We start from the raw sequence: 20,708 nt of genomic DNA on the forward strand, positions 1-20,708 counted from the left end.
CGCGAATTAGTTCGCGGGCGAACAGTCCGCGACATCCCTACTAGTAAGCTCCAATGGGTCAGGCCCTGATGTAAATAGTATATCATCTATACTTATATAGAGGTAAATGTAAATTTAGAAAAAGTCTGTATAATGTTTAAATAAGAACAAAAATTAAATTTGTGTAATGTTATTCAATTGGAATAGTAAGTTGCACATTTGGGACAGTGCATTGTGACATTTGAAATCTTTGTATCTAAATAATATATCTGGGGATGATTGCTTTAACTAGAGAGCCAAAGAAACAGACATAAGACAAATACAATTAAAAGGAGGTAACTTTATGTTTAGAAAATCTTTGTCGAGGAAACTCATTATTAGGACTCCTAAGTCTATACCAGTTGCTGACATATTCTGCATCTTTGTCTTCTTCCTCAAGAAGGATTCTGAGCTTTGGTTGATTAAAGCTGACATTTTCCATAGGAGTCCTGAGCAGCATTACTGAGGTTTCACTTTCAGTTGCATTCAGGTTACACTCTGGTCTAGTCTCTCTTCATTTAGAAGAGTATGGTAATGCATACCTCCCAACTGTCCCTTTTTCAGAGGGACAGTCCCTCTTTTGACAGCTCAACCTGCAGTCCCTCATTTGTACTGGAAAGTCCCTCTTTTCTCTGCACTGAACAGCCAGAAAAAGAAACAAAGTTTCTCACTTAATTGGCTTTTAGCAGAGAGCCCAGAACAGCTGCAAATAAGATACTTTGTAACAATTTTGAGACACAAAAACACAGTTTAGATAAGGAGAAATATTTTCAAACTTTCATAACCTGCTAAATTTTGTAAAACAAACATGGTAATTAGGGGGTGTGGCCACAGAAAGGGGCGCGGTCAAAAAAATTCTGCGCTACGTGCGGAAAACTTTTTACTTCCAAAATGTTGGGAGGTATGGTAATGTGATAAAGGTGCACAAATTGTTAAGTGTTATATGTACAGTGGTGTGAAAAACTATTTGCCCCCTTCCTGATTTCTTATTCTTTTGCATGTTTGTCACACAAAATGTTTCTGATCATCAAACACATTTAACTATTAGTCAAAGATAACACAAGTAAACACAAAATGCAGTTTTTAAATGAGGGTTTTTATTATTTAGGGAGAAAAGAAATCCAAACCTGTGTGAAAAAGTAATTGCCCCCTGAACCTAATAACTGGTTGGGCCACCCTTAGCAGCAATAACTGCAATCAAGCGTTTGCGATAACTTGCAACGAGTCTTTTACAGCGCTCTGGAGGAATTTTGGCCCACTCATCTTTGCAGAATTGTTGTAATTCAGCTTTATTTGAGGGTTTTCTAGCATGAACCGCCTTTTTAAGGTCATGCCACAACATCTCAATAGGATTCAGGTCAGGACTTTGACTAGGCCACTCCAAAGTCTTCATTTTGTTTTTCTTCAGCCATTCAGAGTTGGATTTGCTGGTGTGTTTTGGGTCATTGTCCTGCTGCAGCACCCAAGATCGCTTCAGCTTGAGTTGACGAACAGATGGCCGGACATTCTCCTTCAGGATTTTTTGGTAGACAGTAGAATTCATGGTTCCATCTATCACAGCAAGTCTTCCAGGTCCTGAAGCAGCAAAACAACCCCAGACCATCACACTACCACCACCATATTTTACTGTTGGTATGATGTTCTTTTTCTGAAATGCTGTGTTACTTTTACGCCAGATGTAACGGGACGCGCACCTTCCAAAAAGTTCAACTTTTGTCTCGTCGGTCCACAAGGTATTTTCCCAAAAGTCTTGGCAATCATTGAAATGTTTTTTAGCAAAATTGAGAGGAGCCTTAATGTTCTTTTTGCTTAAAAGTGGTTTGCGCCTTGGAAATGTGCCATGCAGGCCGTTTTTGCCCAGTCTCTTTCTTATGGTGGAGTCGTGAACACTGACCTTAATTGAGGCAAGTGAGGCCTGCAGTTCTTTAGATGTTGTCCTGGGCTCTTTTGTGGCCTCTCGGATGAGTTGTCTCTGCGCTCTTGGGGTCATTTTGGTCGGCCGGCCACTCCTGGGAAGGTTCACCACTGTTCCATGTTTTTGCCATTTGTGGATAATGGCTCTCACTGTGGTTCGCTGGAGTCCCAAAGCTTTAGAAATGGCTTTATAACCTTTGAAATTGAACTCAGGTGTGATAAACCACAGTTAAGTTATTTTTTAACAAGGGGGGCAATCACTTTTTCACACAGGCCCATGTAGATTTGGAGTTTTTTTTCTCCCTTAATAACGTAAACCTTCATTTAAAAACTGCATTTTGTGTTCAATTATGTTATCTTTGACTAATAGTTAACGGTTTTTGATGAGCAGAAACATTTAAGTGTGACAAACATGCAAAAGAATAAGAAATCAGGAAGGGGGCAAATAGTTTTTCACACCACTGTAAATAATTAAACCAATGATCCCCAACCAGTAGCTCGTGAGCAACATGTTGCTCTCCAACCCCTTGGATGTTGCTCCCAGTGGCTTTAAAGCAGGTGTTTATTTTTCAATAAGTTTTGGTTTACACGTTTTGGTTGTATAAAATCCAGGCACACTGCCAAACAAAGCCTCAATGAAGGTTGACAATTCACATAGGCAGGGCCACTCCTGCCATGAGGCAAGGTGAGTACCTTGCCTCAGGCAGCATTGAGCAGCCAGTTACAAGGGGCGGCAAAAAGCTGCCTCTTGTAACTTTAAGAGCCGAATTTCCAGGTTTTAAACCGGAAATTCGGCTCTGCTAGTGCAAAGAGCACAATTGCACTCAATGCACTAGCGATGCTGTGCCCTTTTGACCCACTCCGACGCTGATTTTTAAGCGCAGATCGAGCGAGGGAGGGCGGCATCTGGCCTGCTGCCTCAGGCTGCAGTAGCCCCAGGATCGGCACTGCACATAGGGGCTACCAAATGGCCAATCACAGCACTTATTTGGAACCCCAAGAACATTTTTCATGCTGGTGTTGCTCCCCAATTCCTTTTACTTCTAAATGTTGCTCACGGGTTCAAAAGGTTGGGGATCCCAGAATTAAACTATCAAGGGCTCTCCCTTCACTCTTCTTCCATACTCTTTCCCTTGTTCCCTTGTTCTCTATTCTTGTTTTTTCTGTCTTTACCCTTCCACTCTTCTTCTGAACTATTTTCTACTTGTTTTCCCTTTCTTTATCTTTTTTAAAGAAGATATCTTCTCTTCTGGCATCATCATCTTCTTCCTTCCCTTTATCTTCCCCATCTAATGTAGGAAAATCGAATGTGAATGGTATAGGTCCACAGAAGCCTGGACCCACCGAGTGCTTTACTATTACATTTTCAATATAAAACAGAACATTGTCAGCAAAATCTAAGAAAATTCTGACTACAGTGAAAACATCAAATGTTTGCATATAAAAGACCATATGATAATATAATATAACCTACTTACTGGAATCACACCCACGCACCTACCCCACACAGTTTTAATATTTTGCCAGCTCCAGCTGTGGCATGAACATCAAGTTTTCTTTTTAATGTAACTTAATTAAAATAAACTGCAATAACTGTAAGTTCTGAGTCATCACTTTCAAATTTAATTTCTTGGCAACTCTATGCTTCTTTTACTCATGAGACACAATTGTATGTAAAGTTTTTTTCTATGCCAAGAACAAGAATTCAAGGGTGATTCAGTCATTGTTTGGTCCTTTAGCTCTTGCTTAACTAAATTTGAAGATTACTGGGCTCAATGTTATATCAAACCAGAACAGATCAAAGTAAATACTATGAATAAGTGGTCCCTGTGTGCCTTGAACTCTTGTGGATTGTGTATCTATATGGCAACTCTTAACCAGGGATTGTCAGTTCAAAAACTATTGCTGAGTACATTATTCTATAGCTGTAGTTAAGCAACAAGTTCAAGTATTAATAAACCACTTTCCTCACTTAAAGTTTTCCCCAGTCTGATATCCTACAATAATTGGTTAACATTCTTTGGTGTAACCTATTAAAGTTTACTGAACTGGATCAGTCTTTATCCCTCTTACTTTATAACATTATTGTAAGAACAAGAACTGAGCGATAAACTGGGAGTACTGATTAGGGAATGGCTTAGACACCTTATATGCCTTTTGTCAGAGAAAATGAGTGAATACCCTACTTGCCTACCCTAGCATGCAGATGTTAAATTGACAACTTTTGTAACAGAGACTGCTTTGCACAGGTTGAAGATGACATACATGTCCTCTCAGCATCCCTATATAGTGCTACAAAAACCTGGAGAACTCAAAATCACTTTTAACTCTAGCAGTGTATTCTGCTTAGTGTTGCACTCTTACTGGCCGATATCTACCTGCATAAATTAATCCAGGGATACTGCAGTGATATAGGAAGCTAATAGGTTCAGGAGATGGAGATAAAAACCTGCGGTAAACAATAATTCACTTTATTTTAATAATAAAGAGCATAGCACATAAGTACTAACAACAACAGTAGTCACTCACCCTAACTATTACTGCCCTGTTTTAAGTATTGAGTCTTGACAAGGGGTCTCCTCAAATGACCCTTTGCTTTCAGCCATCCCACTGAACCCATTGTTACATACAGTACCTTAATGAAACGCAAGGAGCCAGAAATGGTGTAAAATGTCCACATTTATTTACATTTTACCAAATAAATAGGACCTTGCCAGACTCACCCCAAGGCGATATTCAAAGCCAGAATTCTATAAGAGATCACTACTATGATCTGCCGTTCCTCAATTGAGAGCAGTACTATGTCATTATAATACAGAAGAGCCATGAATACCTTGTAAATGATATCCTTATAAACAGTGAGTTCTGATTTCATCAGTTATAAACGGTGAGTTCTGATGCCATTTCTATCACATGACTCACTGAAACTTGTGTATTATAATAAATAAAATTACAGTTGCAAAATATGAGGATATTAGAAGTTACCTCGTTGTTCCATGGCCTGTATAAAAACACTCGGCCTTCGGCCTCTTGTTTTTATATGGTCATGAAACTCCTCGGTAACTTATAATATCTTTATTTTACAAGAGGGGGGTACTTTATTCACTATATATCCACCACTGAGTATTAGGCTGCTACTATCTATAGATAGGATGGCCTCAAACTCTGCTATGAGCAGGAGCTGCATCTCCCACCATTAGAGAAGTTCAGCAGCCCTGCTGTTGGTCCTGCCTCTGCAGTGTGTTGATGATAGGAAATCCAAGCAGGCTGTCACCTAGCACAAGCAATAGTAGCGTCTGTATCAATCAACCCACTGTGCAGTCACAGGAGAGACCCTCCTTTCTCCCTCTTCTAAATTTACCTGTGCATTACTCTGGCAAGGTCCTACCGCCACAACAAGCCCAACTGAAAACCTTCAGTTGGGTTTGTCCCCACCATAACTTTATAATTATTGGTTATTAGTTAATAAAACATAGAAAGAGAATAAAAATGTAATAGTAACAATATATACAAAACATTTCCTTTATATAACACATTTCCTTTATATCACACATCCTTTCCTTTATATCACACATCTGTACCACGTGATACAACAATAAAATTGGTCAGTAGACTTATGGAATATATACATATAGATTTTTTTAAATATTATATGTATGCAAAACATAAATAAATACATTCTTTATTGAAATGCCTTTAAATAATCTATGCCCGTGTGCAATTGCCAGCTACCCCCTGTGGATGTATAATTGTTGGACAGATTACAGAAAGGTGAATTTACCACTAGGTTGCCTGTCAGTCCAAATAGTTCACTGCTAGAGAACTGGATGAGCACAAACACCAAAACCACTAGAACATTCCTTTAGCCAGGAGACTTGACCTAAGAAATCATGGCATTATTTTGCTACAAATTGCTAAAAATTACAATTATTTTGGCAATGACGCCATCCTGGATACCAAACGTACCCTTCTTTTAATAATAATGGAGTGCAGATTAGCCTGCCCATATGCTCTGGGGGACCTTAGAGCTGCCCTGGTCCAGCTCCTAGGGTAAGGTCAACCTACCACTTAACATGCTTCTTCAGTAGTGGCCCATCCACTCTGTAGAGACCCCCCTCCATCAGTACATTCCTGGCTCAGAGGGTAAGGTCAACCAACCACTCGGCTCAAAGTGTCCAGCTCAGAGGGTAAGACCAACGAGCCACACTGTTTTGCTGCTTCCTTAGCAGGCCAACCACACTATAGAGACCTAGCTCAGAAAGTCCAGCTCAGAGGGTAAGGCCAACTGGCCTCTCTACTATACTGCTTCCATAGCAGCCCTTACACGTCGTGGAGACCTAGCTCAGAGGGTAAGGCCAACTGACCACTCTACTATACTGCTTCCATAGCAGCTAATCAACTCTATGAAGACCTGTCTCTAGTTGTACCATCTGTCTCAGAGAGTAAGGTCACCCAACCACTCAACCACTCTACCATGCTGTTTCCATAGCAGCCCATCCTCTGCATAGAAACCTCCCTCCAACGGCACAAGCCTAGATCATAAGGGCCCAGTAGTCAGTGTAGTGACAACTAGCCACAGAAAGAAATAACTGATAATCATATTGTGACTGGGATGGAGGCTATTAGTTTTTCACTTGCTTGTACCCTTACTCCTCAATTGCCCCCCCCAGGTGATCAATAAATGTTATATTGACAATGGGGGAACAGCTTTCCACCCAGAAAACCGAAACTAGGCTCTATGAAAATGAATTCTAGCATTGTGCAAGGGAGCTAAGTGATCAGCTTAAATATATACAGTAAATATAGTAAACCTACCTCTCCCCCTGCTCACAGTCGGAAGCTACAATAAGCAGATCCATATGATAAAATCTTGGGGGGCTGCTTATTCTATATACATTCTATTTCATTCTAGGGGAAAGCTGCTTTGTTCTCAAAGTAGCAGGAGGGTTAAAAGATAATCTTAAAATAAACAATGAGGTGGATACAGGACATGAGCAGGAGAGGGGGCGAGAATAAGAAGGGAAAGGGTAAACAAGGACAATGAATAGAGTGAGGCAGAGGGTTATAAGAAACTGAGAGGTGAGTGTGGGGGTAACTCATCAGAATGAGAAGGGAAGGGGTAAAAGAGGACAATGAATAGAGGCCATGGATAGGTGGGGAATTCAATGGAGCAGTGGGCAAGAAACTGTGGGGTTAATGTGCATTGTGGCAAATGCACTGGGAGAATGTTTGTAGGCAAAACCCACAGCCAACATGTACCTATAAGATTGAATAGTGAATGTAGTTACACAGCCCGCTATACACAGGTTCATTATAGTCTCTATAACTCACACACACAGTCTATCAGTCCTTCTTAAAACACAGTTGCCCTTATAAATACATATTAATATAGATACACACACACACATACACTGGCATTGACACACACAAACACATACAGTGGCATTCACACTCATCTGCCTGGGAAAGAAGCTTATTTATTAGGAGAAAGATTCTCTACTGTGATTCTCTCATTGTGAGATTCATCCCTCATGCATGTATTTACAGTTTTCCTAACCCTAACTATAGCCTTATCCCTAAAGGCCTAATGATCAGGGTTTAGAGCTTCGTCCATAGTGCACAGTTAGAAAAAGATTCAAAGCCTGCAAACTAGATATTCTTAAACCTGAGGCCAGCAACTGCATAGCAAATGAACCGTTTCCTTTCCAGTATGAGCTTTACATTTTTTCATTATGTCAGTGCCCCAATTTGCTGACTGTATGTAGTTTCCTGCTGCTTTCTCTGAACAGAGCTATTGTTTTGCATCTGATGGAGAAATTAGAATATGATGTTACTGACAATACCATCCGCTTAGTAATAAATAAAATACCACATTGTGCAAAAGTACAAATGCTTTGCACCTCATATGGCAGATCTTGGCTTCCAGTTCAGGCTTTTTTTTAAAAAAAAAAAATAATGTTAATCTAACAAAACCAGAAGCATCCGTGACACCTTTAACAAATGTGTGACCACACTTAGCAAAATGTATAGTTATATTTGTCTCCAACACCACTTATGTTGCACAATAACTTAGCTATAACATAACATAGGCATCATAACCTCACATATTTCTTTGCTTAACCATAAGTCATAGATACTGGGGGACTGCTATTCAGCTTGTTTCATGTAATGGGCCGAACTGTATTGATATAAAGGTGTCTGTGGATCTCTAAGGATGGTCTGAGGTTCATAAAAACCATTTGGTAGGGCCTATACAGCTCATGGTTCAGGGGTTTCAGTTGGATAGAATTGTGCTAAGCTTTCTAAAGGCATTTGTAATGTATCTGTGTCCCAGAATCAAGGCTATAAATCCCAAATGTAATAAAAATCACTTAGTTTGCCCAGGAGCCGTAACCCGTAGCAACCAATAAGATGTTTTCTTTTAATCAGGTGACCAGTAAATCCTACCTGCTGATTGGTTTCTATGAGTCACTGCTCCTGGGCAAACATTGTTCTTTATATTACATAACCCTCCTTATCTATGAAAAGCAAATTGGAATTGGTTTGTTTCTCTAAAGCTCCCCATAGACGCAACGATTCTTCTTGGCGAACAACCGATTTTAGGGAAGTCCGACCAATCCTTCAAAATTATTATGCGGTTAGTGGGATTCGAACAATCGTACATCTTACGATTTTTCGGCCAGGAAATTGATTGGCCAGGTCAAAAAATCTTTGTCGGTCCCAGTGCAATCTATCTATGTTTGCAGGGCCAAGCAGGCAGCTCCCATTTGTTTTCCTGGCAAATTGGTCTTTTTAGTTGATGGTAAATTCGTACAATCGTTCTGAGAAGATCGTGGTCTCACGAAGAGGATCTGATCTTTTAAAAATCTCAACATCTATGGCCAGCTTTAGACTAGTGGCAGATTTACTAAAGGCGTCACTAACTAAAATTTTCCAGACATCCAATCCACAGGGAGATTGGCAATTTACTAAAAGGTGTAGGAGACAATTAGCTAGCGAAAGATTATCCAACGAGTAATGAAGTTTCGTGTCCTTTCGCCAGTTGAATTTTCATTTAGGCGAACGATCATTATTCTGCAAATTCATTAAAGTGCAAATTTTCCATAACTTTACCCCTTTCACCAGAGTTTCCTTCTCTGCAAGATGAAGCTACATCCTCCTCAATCTTATGTCAGTGACATCATATCCTGTATGTTGAAAAGTTATAAAAATGATTAAAACATTTTTTGTTTTAACATTTTTTGTTTAACTATTTGTGGGGCATGCCCCATTTGTTTTAGGGTGGGCTCATGTATAGGACAATAGAGGATCTCTTTTGCCTTTATTTTGCTTCCTTGAACATTTTGAATAAGAAAAAGTACTTACCTGGATTCATAGGCTGCATTAATCCTGCCTTCTTTGGATTCTACTCGAAACTGTAGCCCACTCATCTGTATGCACCAGTGTAACTTACATGGATTCTGTATGCACCAGTTTAACTTACATGGATTTGTATTTTGCTATTACAGTATAGTGCTACAGAACATTATTTAAAAGCAAATAAGTATGGTAAAGGACACTGTGGACCAGCACAGGAATACAATTTTCTGGGACAATCCCTGTGTTCAACAAGCTTGCAATCTACATAGATAGGAGCCATTCAGGGCTATGTGATTTCCAAACGACTTAATTTTCCTGATTTTTCAGTTGCTTCTAAGCTTATAAACAAGATGGAGTGTTGCTCCAGAATAAATATATTTCAGTATGAAACATACTTTTAAAGAATTGTTTCTGTTTTCCTCCCTCTTATATTTCTTTGTAGCAGATTGCTAAACAAGATTTACTGACTTAAAATATTATTGACTTAATCTGTCTATACCAAGAAAAGCTAGAAAACATGGCGGCATCAGCACAGCACAGGAATAGGCCTGGCATTTTTCTGAAACGTGTCTTGCCACCTGCCATACCAAACAAATATATTTAAAGTAGACATTTTTCTATTCCAACCTGCCAATTTCCATAAAGTCTCATCCCATGTCTGGTCTTTTAGTCTAAACTACCTTTGATTAGGAATTGCTCAGAGGTAAGCTCTGCATGCCACCAAAATAATATTGATATGAAACTGCTACCTATACATAGTGTAATTATGTATTCTGTGTTGCTGTCCACATTTCAAAACTAGGTACATACTTTAGTAATAGATACATCCAAGTAATGGCTGTATGAATTTATGGTAGGCTCAGGCTGTAGTTAAATAGGGTGGCCACTACTGCAAAAAATATAGGCTAGATGTTAGGGGCCATATTTAAATATTCTATGTGCCACATGCTCAGCATGATCCTTTAATAGGTTTGCCCCTTCTACAGCTAAAGAGATGTAGGTTCTTCCCAAAACTCCTACACGTTACTACATACTTAATATAAGATCACTGTGAACTGTTAGTATATGCTGATTATCAAGACAAAAAGGGGTCCAGTATCAACCGGATGCACACGTATCAGATTTAATGCATTGGAGACAACACTAAAGAGAAATATGTATGCAAATGTGACAACGCAAGGTAAAATTGTGTCTTTGTCATTATACAAAATGGGATTCCATGCCATTCAATAATTAAATGGAATATTTAGCTAAGGACATGCTTAGAATTTACTGTGTCAATTACAGCAATTATTTGGCACATGGCTCTCCAATGTAGAATGCAAAACAAACATATACACTATACTTAAACATAATTACCTATGACAGTGCCAATCTATCTTCTGTTTATCTTCCTTTAATTATCTAAATTATCTAAATAAACAACACTAAAGCTTGGGGAATGATTTTATAGAGGCCTATATAGCCAGTCATGCATATTTCTGTAAGGGCTATGGCAGATGGGACAATTTGTCAACTGTGCTTAATCTCCAAGCCGGGAAAAGAATCACAGACGACAAACCATCATATCTGCTGCAGCCTAAAGAAGGACCTGGCAGCAAAAATAATTAGCTGGACCTTTGTGATTGGCCAGTAACATGGAATTGGTTTATGGTGCATCTGAGACTTTGAAGGACAACAGAGTTATTATGTGTGAGCTCCGCAACAAGCTATTGTAAATAAAAACCTTTAGGAGCGACAGCCCCCCCCATCAGGTAGGGTAGGCTCTGGGTTATTAGTCTTGGGAGACATATTGATGTTAAACTGCAAGATCAAATGATGCTCTTAGTACTACATATAGATTTTTTTAATCAAAGGTGGACTTTGCTTGGCTCACATAATATGTTCTGAACAAGTGATTCATTCCAGCTATATTTGTGCAGTGTTCATGTTCTTGGGGACTTCTAAATCAGGGTTGTTTGTCTTTGTATTTATTTGCGTATTTGTAGAAGGGTTCACTCACTTTTGATATTTACCTATTGAATGCAGAGGATGTTCACGCTGGAGAAGAGGCGCTTAAGGGGTGATATGATAACTATGTATAAATATATACGGGGATCATATAATAATCTCTCTAATGCTTTATTTACCAGTAGGTCTTTCCAGCTGACACAAGGTCACCCATTCCGTTTAGAAGAAAAGAGGTTCCGCCTAAATATTCGGAAGTGAGAGCTGTGAAGATGTGGAATTCTCTCCCTGAATCAGTTGTACTGGCTGATACATTAGATAATTAAGAAGGGGTTGGATGGCTTTTTAGCAAGTGAGTGAATACAGAGTTATGGGAGATAGCTCATAGTACAAGTTGATCCAGGGACTAGACCGGTTGCCATTTTGGAGTCAGGAAGGAATTTTTTCCCCCTCTAAGGCAAATTCCTCTGGATCAACTGGCAGTTGAACTTGATGGGCATGTGTCTTTTTTCAACCTTACTTACTATGTTATGTTACTATATATTTTGCTTCTTGTCATTCGTTTTTGTTCTACAAACTCTGTAGAGTTGGGCCCCAATTTCAAAAGATTCTAATCTAAATAACCTATGCCTCAGATTTTTTTAATGTTCCCATGAATTTGGATCTTTCTGTGCTTTATTCTGTGACTGTAGCTTGATGAAGTCTCCTCATGGACATTGCTCTGTAAGACCAGTGGCTGATGACTGTAGGTGGGTAGGCATAAGTATTTACTCTGAACCCAAGATACCAGTTCCATCTCTAGTCAGATGGTTGTCAGTGTATAACACCAAAGTTTTGCTGCATTGTATGGTGTATCTAGAAAATTCCAAAAGCTGCTGATCCTTGTTATAAGAATGCCTGCCAAACTGGGAGAACTGGCTGTGAATTGCTGAATCTATAAAATTTGACTGGTTAGAATTTCATTTAATTAAACCGCAAAAATGTAATTTATAAACAGAAGTTCAATGTACTCAACACAGGGTGCACTTAAAATGCTTTCCAGCATAATAGTGAGAGTCTGCTGCAATTGGAACACACGTTTATTAATACAACCATATACTGCATCTATGTAGCATTCATACTGTTCTGTTGTGTATGTAAATTGCATTATTCTGAGATGATCATGGTAAGTGATTCACTAGACACAAGAAAGGTACATGTGTAGGGGCAACATACAAAAGAAGCTAACACCTCCTCAATCCAGGGGTTTTATCCTTAGCTCTTTTGCAGCTGTGTACCTTCACTATGCATTTTATTAAGCAAAGTGCAGTTAACCTGCTTTTGATGCAAGGTGCAATGTCAGAGTATGTTTTGATGGAAATACCTGATTATATTTAAAGGGACAGTATACACCTAAAACATGTTTGCTAAAAAAAAAAAAAGTACAATAAATAGAATGTGTGTTGAAATTGCATTCTGCCTATTGTTTTAACATTTACCTATTATTGCCATTATAAAGCGCTATATAAGAGGGGCTATTTTCACTGAACTCACCTCCCCCTTCCTTTACAAACAAGGCAATTTGTTCTGAGCTTACTCGTCTACATCCCTTCTCTAACAGCAGCCTTGAAGCAGCTAATTTTCAGGGGCTTCTCAGTGGACTGGTAATTAGTTTTAGCAACTCCTTTGAAAGTTCTCTGGGAGCAGGTGAAAGAAAATGCTAAAGTAAAACTGGCGTCTTATTCTTGTTTAGTGCCAGAAATAACAGAAACCATAGATATGTCTTACAGTATTTAAAACAACAAGCAAAAGGGTGTTGAAAAGGATGTATACTGTTTTTGTTTTGCTTGTTTTATTGGTTTTTTTTTTATTTTGGCACTCACATATAAATGACTCCTCACAAGAACTTTGACTTCTGAGCAAATGTGCAGGCTTTAATGAACCAGCGCCTGGGCCATGTCAAACTAACTTACTTACCTATAGTCCCATAAATACAGATTACAGGTACAGCTATGGAGAGCCTGTAAAATGCACTGAGATGATTTTATCTACTGCGGTGCCCAAAACATTTTGGTGGGGCCCCTTAGAATGGGTGTAGATGGGTGGCAAGCCACTGGGGTTCTAGGACTGGGAAGGCAAATGGTTTCTTCCTCTCCCTCTCTCCTATTGAATGCAGCTGGATGCTGCTGCTGTAATGCTGCCTGTCCACCTCTTTTTTATGCATTGACAATATATTATGTATAAAGAATTATTTTTACAAATACCACTGTGTGAATATTTAAATCATTTCTGAGTGTGGAGGCCCAAAATATCTATAAGACTGTGACAAACACTCTGAAGTTGGGCAGCTGGCGCTGAAACGTTTGCCACTGCATACGGATCCCAATGTTACAGGCCTGCAGCCCCATAGTTTCAATTGACCTAGGGCCGGCACTCATTGTTCAACTACAAGTTTAAGCTTTCCCAGCTGGCAATGGTGCTTCTAAAGTGTCTGAAACTGAAGATCCTTTTAAAATAGTGAGATGCTCATTTTAAACTTTATTATTTTATTTAGTGCCTCTGATAGATATGTAATATAAATTAAGAAAAGGTAGGGATCTTACATATTTTGGGACCAGGGTGACACCAGTTATTTAAAAAAATTACTTTTGCTCCAGTATTTCTGCAAAGTCATCCAAGTCATAATTTTCCTTTATCCATCGTTTACTCAATGCGAGTGTCAGTGCCTTTTAAAGCATCAAATATGTTTATATATTTTAACATGTATAGACTGAAATATACTGTGGTGGTAGAACATGTCAGTACATAACTTATGAAAGCACAACTAATTTTGTACCATCAGGTTTGGTGTCTCTATTCATTTCTCAGCCTCACCAAATCCAGTGCTCTCTATTACAAACAGGCAGTGATACTTGTTTACTAACAGTTACCTACAGCAACCAGTCATTAACCAATCACCAATAGAAGCTGTTAACTGTTAACTGACTGTATGAACTGACCGGGACTTTAGACTGTAAGCTCCACTGGGGCAGGAACTGATCTGAATGTCAGTCTCTTTAAAGCCCTACGTACATGTGTCAGGCAGTATGAATAAAGCATGATGATGTTATTAGACAGACATTCCCTGATGATTTCTCATATCTGAATGACAGGCCCAACCCTGTTTTATTGCCTACATATGATGTGCAGTGGGTGTGTAAAAGAGGTGCTTGTGAGTTACATTGCAAGAACACAGAGCAGAGAGCCGTATCGTAATTGATTTTACTAGTGTATAGTTTCTTTCCCCTTAAAATGATGAAGAATTGTATATGTAGGTTTCTGTGTAATAAGGATGGGCAGCAGGAAATGCAGTTGCTCAGTAGTCTATAAATATAAAGGAGCGGCTGCGAGCTTGATGACAAATTATTAATTATCCTGTAGTCCAGTACCTGTTAATAATTATGTTCATTAGAATCTGTTAATTTGAAACTGTTATCTGGTCTTACTCTAAAGGTAATGGCACATGGGGAGACTTGTCACTCAACTCCCTGAAAATGCCATCCGCTTCGCTAACATTAGACTCTGCACGTAAATGACATTGTTTTTTGCTTTATCCTGAGAGAATGCAAAGAATTCTAATATTAGTGGAGGGGGTGCAATTTGTGGGAGATGTGTCACCCGTGCAGTTTTACCGCAAGCAACAAATCTTACTGTGTGATGTTTCTCAAAATCAAGATCGAATTTGCTCACAGACATGCAGAATTCTGATTAAATGCTTTTTACACTCTTTTATTCAGGACTGATTGAGAGAAGTAGTAAGGGGGCAAGGGCTTATTGAAGGTCCCCTTTTTATATTCGCTACATGGTAACCTTCACTGATATTCCTTTACGTGATTTTTTGTCTTCATCAGAATAATAAGACGTGCGTGCCCTTTGTGAAGCAGACGCTGCCCCAGTCATGTTTTACTCAGCTGTTACAAGTTGCCCAACTTGTGTATATTACTCATAACCACATGGTTTACACTTCTTGAGAAATTAAGCAATTCTATGTGCCTCATCTCCCATTTATATTTCAGGGCACTTTTGTGTTTTTACACATTTGGTTTAGATATTTTTAATGGCAGTGGAATTGCAGTGAAATGCTTTAAACATCTCAGAGAAATTGTAGGTTGAAGGGATTCAAGTTTGAATCCTACATCAGGTTAAGTACTTGCGGGTACCCTCAGAATACCTGCAAAGTGGTCGGGTTTTGGACAGATAAAACCCAGTTCCCTGACCATGTGGACGTCTGAGGGTATCCTGCCTGGGTACACGGGCCAATTGCACTTAAGCTTAAAACTAGCCTTTTCATCCTGACCTGGTTGATCCGCCTCCTGAGTGACGTCACTTCCAGTTTTTGGCAGTTCCAGGTTGGGCTGAAACTTAGGGCAGTGTGGTTAGGTTCCGGTAGTGGGGACTGGGCACTTAATAGCAGGTCAAGGTTCAGTTAATGGGTCGAGGGACAACTGGACCCGCACAGGACTTTAATTAAAGTACACAGAGGCCAAAACAGCCTCCCTTAGGTTTAATAGTGACTCTAATAACATAGTAACATAGTAAGGTAGGTTGAAAAATGACACACGTCCATCAAGTTCAACCTTTTGACTTTATTTTAACCTGGCTTACTGCTAGTTGATCCAGAGGAAGGCAAAAAAAACCCACCTGAAGCCTCTCCAATTTGCTTCAGAGGGGGAAAATTCCTTTCTGACTCCAAAATGCAATCTGACTAGTCCCTGGATCAACTTGTACTATGAACTAACTTCCATAACCCTGTATTCCCTCAGTTGCTAAAAAGCCACCCAATCCCTTTTTACAGATATCTAATCTAACAGCCTGTACAACTGATTCAGGGAGAGAATTCCACATCTTCACAGCTCTCACTGTAAAAAAACGCTTCCGAATATTTAGGCGGTACCTCTTTTCTTCTAATCAGAATGGGTGACCTTGTGTCAGCTGGAAAGACCTACTGGTAAATAAAGCATTAGAGAGATTATTATATGATCCCCTTATATATTTATACATAGTTATCATATCTCCCCTTAAGTGCCTCTTCTCCAGCGTGAACATCCCCAATTTGGCCAGTCTTCCCTCATAGCTAAGATTTCCCATACCTTTTACCAGCTTAGTTGCCCTTCTCTGTACCCTCTCTAATACAATAATGTCCTGTTTGAGTGATGGAGATCAAAACTGTACGGCATATTCTAGATGGGGCCTTACCAGTGCTCTATACAGTGGAAGAATGACAGCTTCCTGCCATGAATCAATATGGAATCTTACAACAGTCCCTCTGGCATTTGCCAGAATCTATAGATTGCCAGTCAGGGCCTGGCTAGGTGACTCAAAGCTCTCAAAGCCTATGATTAAATGGGTGTCATGCTCATCTACGTGCCAACTCCTGGTCTATTAGTGCTGAGCTCTCACCTGCTGAAACATACCAATTGCAGAAGTGGACTGAGAGGTGGAATTGGATGTGTTATTGTGCTAATGGGAGGTGATGTAGTTCAATATGCCCATTTCATCTACAAATCAGTGATTTTAGAAACAAAAATATTTCTGTTAAACAGATTAAAATTGTTTTATTGTCTCAGTTTACCTTAAAGATAAACTTGAATATTGTAGTCACGGTTGTTTTTCGCCTATGTCATTATATTGCATTTACCTAGAGGCAGAGGTAACCCCCCCTATCCCCACACACTGTATATTGGCAGCAACCAAGCAGAGGAAGGCACATAATGCAATACTGGAATTTGGAAGCAATCGCAGTAGCATGTGATACAAGTTCTTTTACAAACTAGATGATACAAGAGAGGTTACTGATCACTGTGACCTACTGTTATGTGTCTGTGACCTGCTGGTACCCAGTAAATGCTACAAGCTTGGTGTTTAAACTGTACTTATTTATAGTGATGGGCGAATTTGCTAGTTTTTGACGCCGGCGCCCGTTTTTGATGCGAAAAAGTTTTGCGAATTTATTCGCTGGCAGCGAATCGCGCAAATTCATCGCGAATTCGCTCCTGGCGAATAAATTCGCCCATCAGTTATTTAGCTTAAATTGCATAATGTAATTTCTCAATTATTTGATGTCTTGTGCAAATAAGATTCTACCTAAATATATGTTTGTATCTGGGACCAAAGTCTCTAATATTGCCTGGTGAGTTTGGGAAGATCAAAGAAATATTTCCACCGAAGCTGTAAATGGATTAAGGGGGAAACACACACAGATGGTTAACAATTAAATTAACACTTTGGTACAAGATGTTCTTCATCACTTTTTATCTAGGAACAATTTGGCAAACTTTTATTAGTCCAGTATTAGTTCGATGCTGTGCAGTTTACTACAACATTTGAGAAAATAGATGGAGTAAACAGCAGTTGTATGCCATGTCCTTAGGGAGGAAAGTTTCCTAGAAAGTTGCATATTTACATGTGTAGAGCTCAGCATTTATCATGGTATTTGCTCTCACCCTGGATACCGCTCAACTGTATCTATTACTCTAATGAGTGATCTCTTTAGTTTCCCATGGAACAAAACATATGTCTTTTATATCAATGTTTTGCTTAATCATGTGCTACCTGTTAATGAATAAGATCTTTTGAGTTTGCTGCTCCTGAATGTCAAAGATTTGACATTCCGCCGATATAAGTATGTTGCGTTCTTTATCACTTCTGATGAGTCTCCATTGTACACAAATGTTTTGTTTTGAGGGCAGATTATATGCGAAAAGAAATTGTCAAGCAGTGTATTTTCAGGAGACTGTTGCCAGCCCAGGGTTACACTACAATCTTTCTGAATCAATCCACAGTGCTAGCCTTGATATTCATAGGTGCAACAATTTCTGCTTTCCACTCCTTTGAAGTTTGTCCTTCTTGCTAACCGCAATCTTGATTCACATATTTAGGCATATTTCTTTGCAATTGTTTTTTATCCTTATTCCGTAAAGTAGAAGGAAAGCCCCAATCCAAGGGGGGTGCCAAATGTTAGGGTACCACTAATGGATTGTATTGATTTACCTGAAACCCCAGGATGGTGCTCCTGTTAGTAGTACACCGGCCCGGGGGACTTGCAAGGCGACAAGCAATCCTCTTCCTTACCTCTTCCTTCATGTGCTAATGCATTGGCTGCTGGACTTTAAAGAGTGAAGAAGGGAGGAAGAGGAGCACTTACTTCGAAGTACCCCGGGTTGGCACAGTTTTCTGCTAAGAGGAGCACTAACCAGGGTATCAAGTCATTCCCTTCTTCTTAAAAAAATGCTACTTTCAGGGTCAGACTGGGGGACCCACAGGGGCTACTGTCTCAGGGGCCCCCCACCCGTGCCCTGTATTACTAGAAGACTGAATGGGCTAGTGGGCAAAGAAACTCAGGGGCTCAATTATGGGACAATATATGAATTACAGAAATCAGTACATATAGCATCTGACTTGGGTTTCATAAATCAAATGCTGCATTTTTGGTAAGAAAAAACATGGTGAGTTACATCCACAATTGCACATTCCATATGACTCTTTCAGTCGTAAATGACCGTTTAAAATAATAACGTTGTTAGGAAATGTAATAAAAGCTAATGGCACACAAAGAAATGCAAATGTAAGCACAAAAAATGGTATTCCATAGTTTTACTTATGCCATTATATTACATTTTGTGTGTAAAGCATTTGTAAGACTTGAAGTTGTTTTTTCATTAATTAGGTGTTCTTCCCTCCTGCCCACTACCCAGCCTTAGTCATTCTGATGTTCAAGGTAGGAGCAGCAGGATACTCTCTTCGCGTGTGGTCCCTGCTAGCTGTGCATCCTGAGCACAGGATTTTTTTTATCTGGCATCTGAATGAGCACTTAGGGGCATACTTATGGTGTCATAAATTACCACTATAGTTTATTCAGCTTCTTCTGTTCTAGTAGCCAATGTCTGTTAGAAAAACGTTGCATACTTCCATTTATAAGCTCTCTCTCTCTCTCTCTCTCTCTCTCTCTCTCTCTCTCATATTTTAGCCTTTCACTTTTTTCATCATGCCAATACTGTATGTACTGTATGTATCAACCATGCACCAATCATAACAGAACAGCAGTATGAACCCTGTATGTCCCCAGCTGTTATAAATGACCAGCTAGCTGAAGTTGCTGGGGAGTATATTTACCAGTGGATGGGGGCATGTGGGTCTAACACGAGAATAGAAATATAACACATCTAGAACTACTTCTTTTTTGCAGTGGCTACGTTGTGATCTGGCTGAAAAGACATTGTGGTCAGACCACAAAATGTATGGAATGCTTTGGCATCCACTTCAGTGTACTAGGAGCCAAGCTAATTATTGTTCTTGTGGTTCTGTCTTCGTGTGTTTCAGAATACTGGGGTGAACAGTTCTTAACCCAGTAATGCTGTATTTGTGTTAAAAAGTCAAAACAAACCGCGTCTAATATATAAAGAAGAATAAATGATGCTGCACATTGAATTCTGTTCTATTCTTCAATTGACTTTTTGGTCTTATTGAGATAGTTCAATATTAACTTACCGTATATACTCAAGTATAAACCGACCCGAGTATAAGCCGAGGTACCTAATTTTACCTACAATAACTTGTAAAACGTATTGACTCGAGTATAACAGCAAGGGTCGGGCAAGTGCTGCACCATACGCAGCCAGGTAAGGCTATGAGACATTCCCAAGCTCGCTCCCTCACAGGCTCAGCCCACTCCACATGCGAGCGGAGGGATAAACCTGCCTCTGCGTTGGAGCATCTTGATCTCCAGAAGCCTGCCACCTATCCCTGGCCCATAACACAAGCCACTTACTTGGCAACAGCTCGCCTCTAGCGCAAGTCCCCGTAGATGCCGCAGGACTGCAGAGGTACCGGGGAGATGCGGGTCGGGAAAGTAAGTTAATGGTGCACACGCAGGAGTGTGTGTTCTGCTGAATCGTAGCCATTGGCGTCATTGACTCGAGTATAAGCCAAGGTTAACTTTTTCAGCACATTTTGGGTGCTGAAAAACTTGGCTTATACTCGAGTATATACGGTATGTTGTATTTACAATTGGTCTTAATTTTTTTTTTTTAAATTATTTAGCTTTTTGTTCAGCAGTTCCCCAATTTGAAATTTCAGCAGCTATCTGGTTGCTAGGGTCCAATTTACCGATCAACCAAGCAGTGGCTTGAATGAGAGATACAGTTAGGCCCATAAATCTTTGGACAGAGACAACTTTTTCCTAATTTTGGTTCTGTACATTACCACAATGAATTTTAAATGAAACAACTCAGATGCAGTTGAACTGCAGACTTTCAGCTTTAATTCAGTGGGTTGAACAAAAATATTGCATAAAAATGTGAGGAACTAAAGCCTTTATTAACACAATCACTTCAGGGGCTCAAAGGCAATTGGACAAATTGAAAAACTGAAAATAAAATGATTTTCTAATATTTGGTTGAAAACCCTTTGCTGGCAATGACAGCCTAAAGTCTTGAACTCATGGACATTACCAG

The sequence above is a fragment of the Xenopus laevis genome, chromosome 3S (genome assembly GCF_017654675.1).
Source record: "Xenopus laevis strain J_2021 chromosome 3S, Xenopus_laevis_v10.1, whole genome shotgun sequence".
NCBI lineage: Eukaryota > Metazoa > Chordata > Amphibia > Anura > Pipidae > Xenopus > Xenopus laevis.